Genomic DNA, 9667 nt, shown 5'->3' with positions numbered 1-9667 from the left:
CTCCCATCCACCCTCCCACCCCGCCCCCCTACGTAATTATATTTGCAGGAGAGAATGGTATTCTGGTCAGACACGACAGACAGAAAGAGCCCAGTCCCCAGTGAGTCAATTAATATTTCACACCTGCCAAGGCAAAGTGGCCAGGGGAGGGGGAGGTGCCGGGAAGGCGACCGCATTGTCACCAGGCCAGAGCCTGCAAAAGCCACGCGGGGACGGTCCTTCTGCTGGGCTGCGGGAAGGGGAGGCCAGGCTGGCACAGAAAACAACTCTGTGGGGTGTGTACGGAGTGGGGGTAGGGGAATCGTTCCCCAGAACAAAGAATCTGCAATGGCGAGTGCTCCGTGGGCGCCCTGCCACTCTGCTCCCCGGTTCCCGGCTCACTTATGCGCCACACACTCCCACCCTCCCGAGAGAGAAGCGTGGAGAGCCGGGAGGGCGGGGCAAGCAAGTGCAGAATAAGTGGGCACAGCGCCTTCACCTGCACTGCCCCCCAGGCCCACAGATGTATATGCTGTCAGCAGGGGCAATATTTCTACGCCAACCCTGCCTACCACAAACACACACCCTCACCCACCCTGATGCTCCCGAGTGAGCTTATGTGCTCGCACACACACGTATGTCCACATACACACACACACACTCACGTTCATGCTTTTATGTAGTCACACACACAGCCCTCCCCAAGTCAAACCATCAACAAAGAGTCAGTGACTGTTTATTATGTTCAAGTTCATGCCCCCTGAGATTTCTAGCATGAGATACGGGGACAGAGCTATTGCAGATTAACGAAGACAAGGAACTGACTACAGAGCAGCACTCGGAAGTGACACTGTGTGATTCAAGTAGCTTCCTAGCGTGCGCTATGCACTTCCTAGTTGTCAGGTGTGCTCGCCACCAACCACTGCACGTCCCTTCTCTCCTTCATGGCCTGCACAAATCCTACAAGGCACACAAAACCATTGCATTGTTCATATAAGACGTCCGAGACTCCTGGAAGTTAAACTTCTGATCCAAGTTAGAAAGTTAACAAAGCTGAGATTTAAACTCTTCTGTCTCGTGAAAAACTCGGTTGCCTATTTGTAATAGTTGAAAGGTAGTAATAACCCAAGTGTACAGATGAATGGAAAAACATAATGGGATATATATATATATATGAAAATATTATTTAGCCTTAACAAGGAAGGAAATTCTGACACATGCTACAATATAGATGAACCTTGAGGATGTTATACTCAGTGAAATAAACCAGTCACAAAAGAACAAATACTATATGATTCTTATATGAGTGACTTAGAGCAAATTCACAGAGAAAAAAAAATGGAATGGTTGCCAGGACTGGGGGGGATTGGGGAGTTAGTGTGTAATCAGGACAGAGTTCCAGATGAGTGGAAAGTTCTGGAGAGGGATGGGGTGATGGTTGCATAACAATGCAAATGTACTAATGCTACTGAATTGTGCACTTAAAACGATTAAAATGGTAAATTTTATGCCATGTGTATTTTACCACAATTACGAAAACAAAATAACTTATGTTGTTAACCACATCAAGGAAGTGGAGAAGGAAAAAAGATGGCTGTGGGCTTGGTGGGCAGGACAAGCTGCCTGGAGCAGTGGGACCTGAATGGGGCCTGGAGGGTCTAGGACCTGAGGGGAGGAGCTAGGGTGCAGGAGGACCTGAGGGGAGGAGGTAGGGTGCAGGAGGACCTGCGGGGAGGGGCTAGGACCTGCGGGGAGGAGCTAGGGTGGAGGAGGACCTGAGGGGAGGAGGTAGGGTGCAGGAGGACCTGCGGGGAGGGGCTAGGACCTGCGGGGAGGAGCTAGGGTGGAGGAGGACCTGAGGGGAGGAGGTAGGGTGCAGGAGGACCTGCGGGGAGGGGCTAGGACCTGCGGGGAGGAGCTAGGGTGGAGGAGGACCTGAGGGGAGGAGGTAGGGTGCAGGAGGACCTGCGGGGAGGGGCTAGGACCTGCGGGGAGGAGCTAGGGTGGAGGAGGACCTGAGGGGAGGAGGTAGGGTGCAGGAGGACCTGCGGGGAGGGGCTAGGACCTGCGGGGAGGAGCTAGGGTGGAGGAGGACCTGAGGGGAGGAGGTAGGGTGCAGGAGGACCTGCGGGGAGGGGCTAGGACCTGCGGGGAGGAGCTAGGGTGGAGGAGGACCTGAGGGGAGGAGGTAGGGTGCAGGAGGACCTGCGGGGAGGGGCTAGGACCTGCGGGGAGGAGCTAGGGTGGAGGAGGACCTGAGGGGAGGAGGTAGGGTGCAGGAGGACCTGCGGGGAGGGGCTAGGACCTGCGGGGAGGAGCTAGGGTGCAGGAGGACCTGAGGGGAGGAGCTAGGATGTAGGAGGACCTGAGGGGAGGAGCTAGGGTGCAGGAAGGGACAAAACACCAAATAAAATGCACTGGACAAAGTGGTGCCTCCTGGGAGGAACGGACCTGTAGAGGCCATTCCAATCCAGCGGAAACCCGTTTATAGAGATGATTCTAGAAGGGACACCTGACCTGAGTGAAATGTTAGATTAGCTGTCATCCAGGTCTCTTCCAGAGTGAAGATTTTAAGATGTGCAAGGACAACAAAGGCCCTTTGGGAGGTGTGAGTAGTCGGGGTGCAGTGTAGGGGCCTGAGGAGGAAAGGCCACTCAGGCCGGACAGGAGAGTAGAAGGAGGGAGGCGGAGGCCAGGCTGAGGCGCTTGCATATCCGCAGGCTGTGGGGGGCCCTTGTCCTCTGAGCAGAGGGAGGCGTGGGGACCCTGGGGCTAGAGATGGAGGCCCATTCATTAGGGAGCCGAGTAAGAACTAGAGAACGAGGAGGCGGCGGCTCACACAGGAAGAAGCCATGGCTCTTGGGGAATTCGCTGGGTGAGAGGAAAGGCCTTCTCTACTCAGGACAAAAGGTGACTTCAAGGCCTTGCTGATGGAAAGGCAGGCAAGTGGCCGCATCAAGGGACATGCAACCTTGAAACAGGGGACAGAGTGTGGGAAGGGGAAGGGAGTGTGGAAGGGGCAGGGGCGTTTCATCCAGGCCTCGGTGCGAATGAGAACCGCCGTCCTTTATGCTGGAGATCCTCGTTGGTTCAGCCCCTGGAACGCATCTAGGTTCCACTGGCTTCCCTCCAAGTCCATTGCCGCCGCCCCCGCCCAAGGCATAGTCCCCTGCCTTCCCGTGGCTTCCCGAGTGATCCATAAGTACATTATCATCCCCAATATACTGATTTAGGAAACGAAGTCCATGCATGGAGTTCCTTGTTTAAAGATGAACTGATACTGATAGGCCCTATTTAGGAACCTGGGTCTCCTAACTCAAAGTCAAGCCAATTCTAGGAAACAGGGACCTGGGAGAACGTGTGCCCTCATTCTCTTCCCCGGGGATTTTATAATCAATGTCAATGTTGGCTGTTTCAAAATGCACGCAAGTGAGATGGATAGTGCATATCTGACTCCAGTGTGAAATGGGTTTGGACCAAGGCAGGTGGGGGAGTAGAGAAGGCACAAACTTGAGTGACCCCCACACACATGGCTGCCATCTCATGGTGGTGAGGCCATGAGATCACAGGCACATCTATATATATAACGCAGGAGCTGCCCCCTGGTGGTCAGTGCGCTCCCACAGCCAACCTCCCAAAGTCCCTCCCCCTCCCACCATCACCCCCCCATCGCTGGCCAGGCCTAGGGACCACACCTGTGCACAAATTCATGCACTGGGCCTCTAGTTATTTAATAAGCCTCAATATTGTCATCTGAAAAATGTCTGTCATTTCTTCATTTATTTACTCCTTCCATTCATCCATCCATTCATTCATTCAAAAGTTAATATTGAGCAGAGAATGTTTTGTGTCCCCTAGATGGTCTGTGTGGGCAGCAAGAGCCCAGCGCCTCTGAAGAGAGTGGGGCAGGGTCTGGGCAGTTCCTCGGGCAGATGGGGCCACGCCAGCCAGTCCTCATGACCATCTATACCTGATTCTCCAGCTCAGCACTACTCAAGGGGTGTCCACAGACCCCTAGGCTCCCCTAGACACTCTCCGGGGTCCACAAGGTCAAAATATGTTTGTAATACTATTATGGCATTTTTTGTCTTTTTCACTGTTGTCATTTGTACAAATGAGCTCTCACCATGGTGGACAAACTGCTGACACCACAGAAACCAAAGTAATGGCACCAGATTGAACTATTTTTATGTTTTCCTCACCACACACTCACGGTTGTTGTTTTTAAAACCGCTTTTGCTTCTGAATATCCTTTATGACACAGTAGAAATAATCAACTTTATTAAAGCTCAACCCTGAGCGCATGTCTCTTTAACATTCTGTGAGACTGGGAAGCACACACAACGCCGTTCTGCTGCCTGTGGGACCACGATCCTCCTCTCAAGTAGAAGCATGTGTGAGTCTGAGCTGTGAGCTGAACTAGTTACTCCTTCAGGGGACGCCACTATTATTTGAAAGAACAACTAGCAAGCTATGGTCATTCAGACTTATGTTTTGGGTACAAATTTTCTCAAAAATGAACAAAGCCTGTCACTTTAAGGAAGACAATGATCAGAGTTGTGGCCAATGATAAAAGTTGACTTTCTTTTTGAAAATTAGAGTTATGGAAAATTTGTACTCACCACCATGAACTTGATAGCTTCCCAGGACTTAAAATCTTTCCTGATGAGGTCAGTAACAAAGCTGGGATAGTTTCATCTCGTGTAATGAAATGTGTCAGCATTTGGAAGATCTACATAACTGAGTGAAATCATGTTTTTTTCCAAATGTCCAATGCATGATTCTACAAGGTCATGCATGAATGAAAGAGCCATTGGAAGTAGAAGAATCACCCATGTATTTTCATACACATATGCAATAGAGTATGAAATAGAGGTTTATTGATTTTAAATTTCATATTGCAAATAACCTTTAAGAAACTACCATTTAGCCCTGGCTGGAGTGACTCAGTTGGTTGGGTGTCCTCCCATGCACCGAAAGGTTACCGGTTTGATTCCTGGCCAGGACACATGCCTGGATTGCTGGCTCAACCCCTAGTAACCAATCAATGTTTTGCTCTCACATCAATGTTTCTCTCTCATTCGCTCCCTCTCCCATCCTCTCTCTAAAAATTAATTAAAAATCTTTAGAAAAAAACAGAAAAGAAAAAGAAACTACCATTTATTGAGTTTTCATGTGGTATCAAAGATGAACATCCACAATTGTCTGAAGAGAGTATTAAAAATCCCCACCTTTTCCAACTACATATTCGAATGAGGCCGAATTATCTTCACATATTTCAACCAAAACAACATATCCCAACAGATTGTTTGCAGAAACAGATGGGATCCACTCAGGCTTAAAGAGATTTGCAAAAATGTAAAACAACGCCACTTTTCTCAGAAGTCTTTTTGTTTTGGAAAACATTTTTTATAAAAATATGTTATTGATATTAACATGAAGTACCTTTATTGCTGTTATTTTTAAATAAATTGAAAATAAATATTTTTTAAATTCTCATTTTAATTTCTAATACAGAATATATTGTATTAGAAATACAACCCACATAAACAATGCTCTTCGGAGTCCTCAAAGAAAATTTCTTAAGAATAGTTTATTGATTTTTAGAGAGACAGGGAGTGGGAGAGAGAGAAACATCAATGTCCTCCTGCACACCCCCTACAAACCAGGCATGTGCCCTGACCGGGAACCAGAAACCGGAAACCTTTTGGTATACAGGACAACACCCCACCAGCTGAGCCACACCGGCCAGGGCTGGAGTCCTCAAAATTTTTGTGAATGTAAAGGACTCCTGAAACAGAAACCTTTTCAGAATCCTTCTATAGCTCGCTGTTCCCTATCACCACTGTCTCCTCTCCTTGGGCCTGGGGCCCCAGTGTTCCTCCAGCACCCAAGCCCCCGGGGCCAGTTCCTAACCCATAATGCCAGCCCCAGACCCCCCTGGCCCCTTCCAGGGATCCCATTTCAGAGTGGCTTGTGAGGGCTCCAGCTTCCTAAGTGTTTCCTGTCCTCACCACCTACCCCAGCCAACACACACACACACACACACACACACACACACACACACACACACACACGACAATTGCCCCTACAAACAATAAAGGCCCAAGTCTTCCTTGGGTTAGCTTTTAAACCTGGAAAAATCAACCTCTCAGGCCTTATTTCCTTCCACAGTAGCACACAAAGCCTGGCCAACGTGGCTCAGTGGTTGAGCATCAACCTATGAACCAGGAGGTCATGGTTCGAGTCCCAGTCAGGGCACATGCCTGGGTTGTGGGCTCGATCCCCAGGGTCGGGTGTGCAGGAGGCAGCCTATCAATGATTCTCTTTTTTCATTGATGTTTCTATCTCTCTCTCCCTATCCCTTCCTCTCTGAAATCAATAAAAACATTAAAAAAAAAAAAGTAACACACCGATGTTCATAGTCAAAGCCATCCTCATCAGGTTATTGTGAGAATAAATGAGACAACGGGTGTTTGGTGGAGATTCTGCATCTGAAGGCCCACTCTCCACCTTTCCACTCCCTGCTCTGTGCCCCTGGAGGCTTCCCGTTGGGTTTGACCAATGGGAGGCACTAGTGAGAGTTTCCAGAGGGTAGGAGGAGAAAGACGATGGAGGGCTTGCCTCCCTCCTGCATGTACACACATGTACACATGCATGTACACACCCAGAGTTGCCAGTGCTCCTGTTAGACAGCCCCACACACAAGGCATGTCATCCCTTGTCCTTCAGACCTCGGGATGGGACTTTGTTGGCCCCAAGATACCAGAACACCCCTGTGGGTTTCCTTTACCACCTTTGTGATCAGCTCCTCCCTTCGATTCCCCTGAGTCCCATTGTCTGGGGTGCATTTACTAGTATTTCCTACAAGGACCTTGACTGATTGATACAGTGTGTGAAACACTGTAAGGGCGTGTCGGGAACAAAGAAAGATCTTTTCCTTTCAGATCTAAAGTCTCCTATGACCGCCCTGGCCAGGTGCCAGGTGGCTCAGTTGGTTGGAATGTCTTTTCACACATCAAAAAGGTATGGGTTCCATCCCCAGTCAGGCCTCCTGCAGGAGGCAGCCCATCGATGTTTCTCTCTCACATCGATGTCTCTCTCTCTCTCTCTCTCTCTAAAAATCAATGAATGTCAGGTGATGACAATAATAATAATAATAGTAAATAAAGTCTTCTATGACCACTGGGCATCCCCTTTTCCCCATGAAGCAGGAGGAGACAGGGATTTTTTTAGAAGTTTAGTTTTAATTTTAAAATTACAGTTTACTTACAATATTATTTTGTATTAGTTTCAGGTGTACAGCATAGTGGACAGATAATCATATCCTTGTACATAGTACCCTCTCCCTCATAGTTCCAGTACCAACAGCACCAAACATAGTTACTGCATTATTATTAACTACATTCCCTACGCTGTACTTCACATCCCCATGACTTATTCCGTAATTCCGGTATGTACTTCTTTTTGTTAAAATATATTTTTATTGATTTCAGAGAGGAACGGACAGGGAGAGAGAGATAGAAACATCAATAATGAGAGAGAATCACTGATCAGCTGCCTCCTGCACGCCCCACCCTGGGGATTGAGCCTGCAACCCGGGCATGTGGCCTGAGAGGGAATCGAACCATAACCTCCTGGTTCATAGGTCAACACGCAGCCATTGAGCCACTCTGGCCAGGCCCAATGTGTACTTCTTAATCCCTTCCCCTGTTTCTCTCGGTCCCTCAACCCTCCTCCTTTCCGGCAACTCCAGTCCTCTCTCTGTCTATGAGTCTGTTTCCATTTGCTTGTTCATTTGTTTTGTTCATTAGATTCCACATGTAAGTGAAATCATATGGTACTCGTCTTTCTCTGACTGACTTATTTCACTGAGCATAATACCATCTAGGTCCATCCATGCTGTGGCAAATGGTAAGATTTCATTCTTTTTTTTATGGCCAAGTAATATTCATTATATAATAAAAGTATACTATGCTAATTAGACTGGACAGCCAAACAACCTTCCGGACAAAGCCCGGGCTGCGAGGGCTGAGCCCCTTGCACAAATTTCGTGCATCGGGCCTCTAGTTTTCATTATATATATTACCAGTTTTTTATTCACTCATGTATTTATGGGCACTTGGGTTGCTTCCCTATTCCACTCAATGCAGTTTAGTCTCAACACCCCTTATGTCCAAAGCGCAAGGGGCTTGCAAAGGAGCTCCAGAGAAGAAACAAACACCTTGCACTTGCCCATCTTTATGCCTTTGTCCTGATGTTGCCTCTGGACCCAAGAGTTCTTCCCTTTCCATCACTCAAAACCCTCAGATGGTGGCTTCTTAAGAAAACTCTCCACATCCCCAAACATAAATAATGTCTTTCTCCCCCAAACACCTCTTTTAAAGCACTTATCTCCTTTTAACTTGTATTATTCCATTTGACTCAACACACATTTATCCAGTATTTATTTTCTGCCAACCTCCAACCAAGCCAGACACTGAGCAGTGCAAGAAAACCTATCAGACTGTGCCTGCCCTCGGGGAGCTCAGCTCCATCTGGGGAGACAGAAACATAAATTCTTATGATGCAAAGGGAAAGAGGTTGCAACAGAAGTTTACAGGAAATTCTCTAAGTTCTGGTCAAGGGAAACATCCAGATCAGCGGTTCTCAACCTGTGGGTCGCACCCCCTTTGGGGGTCGCCTAAGACCATCCTGCATATCAGATATTTACATTACGATTCATAACAGTAGCAACATTACAGTTACGAAGTAGCAACAAAAATGATTTTATGGTTGGGTCACAACGTGAGGAACTGTATTTAAAGGGCCAGAAGGTTGAGAACCCCTGATTCTAGATGGAAAGGCAAATGTACCTCCTCCGGGTTAGGGAACCTCAGTCTAAGAAAAGCCCAGCACTCAGGCAGCCAACATGGCACAGAATCAGAGCGGGTATGTGGAGGGTGCTTGCTACATCAATGAGCCTGAGGCCATGCCTTTGGCTCCCTGCTCTGTCTGTTGATGGCCTGCGAGGATGAAACATCTCCAGTTATTAAAACTTTTGTTCCCCCGTATATGTAGTTTTTTCTCTAGACGCTTTCAAAGGTTAATAGTTGTTTAAATAAATATTATTTAAATGATAATTTAAAAACTAAATTTAAATAATCCCAAAGAAAGCTGGAACGGGGGACTAGAGGTGCAAAAGAAAAGGGGGGAAATAGAAAACAAATAGTAAAATGACAGAACTAAGTTCAACAATATCAATAATTACATTAAATGCTATGGTTTAAACCAGGGGTGGGCAAACTTTTTGACTCGAGGGCCACAATGGGTTCTTAAACTGGACCGGAGGGCCAGAACAAAAGCATGGATGGAGTGTTTGTGTGAACTAATATAAATTCAAAGTAAACATCATTACATGAAAGGGTACGGTCTTTTTTTTTTTTTTTTAGTTTTATTCATTTCAAACGGGCCGGATCCGGCCAGCGGGCCGTAGTTTGCCCACGGCTGGTTTAAACGCTTCCATTCAAAGGCAGAGATTGGCAGAGTGGATTAAAAAAAATCTCACTCTGTATTCTTTTTAAGGGGAGGAATAGCATTTATGCCCTTCTCTCAATCTTCTGAGGATGTCTAGCACAGGGCTATATATATATATATATACACACACACATATACATATATATATATATACACACACATATACATATAT

This window comes from Myotis brandtii, unplaced genomic scaffold (assembly GCF_000412655.1).
Source record: "Myotis brandtii unplaced genomic scaffold, ASM41265v1 scaffold878, whole genome shotgun sequence".
Classification (NCBI taxonomy): Eukaryota; Metazoa; Chordata; class Mammalia; order Chiroptera; family Vespertilionidae; genus Myotis; species Myotis brandtii.
This window is presented reverse-complemented; position numbering follows the sequence as displayed.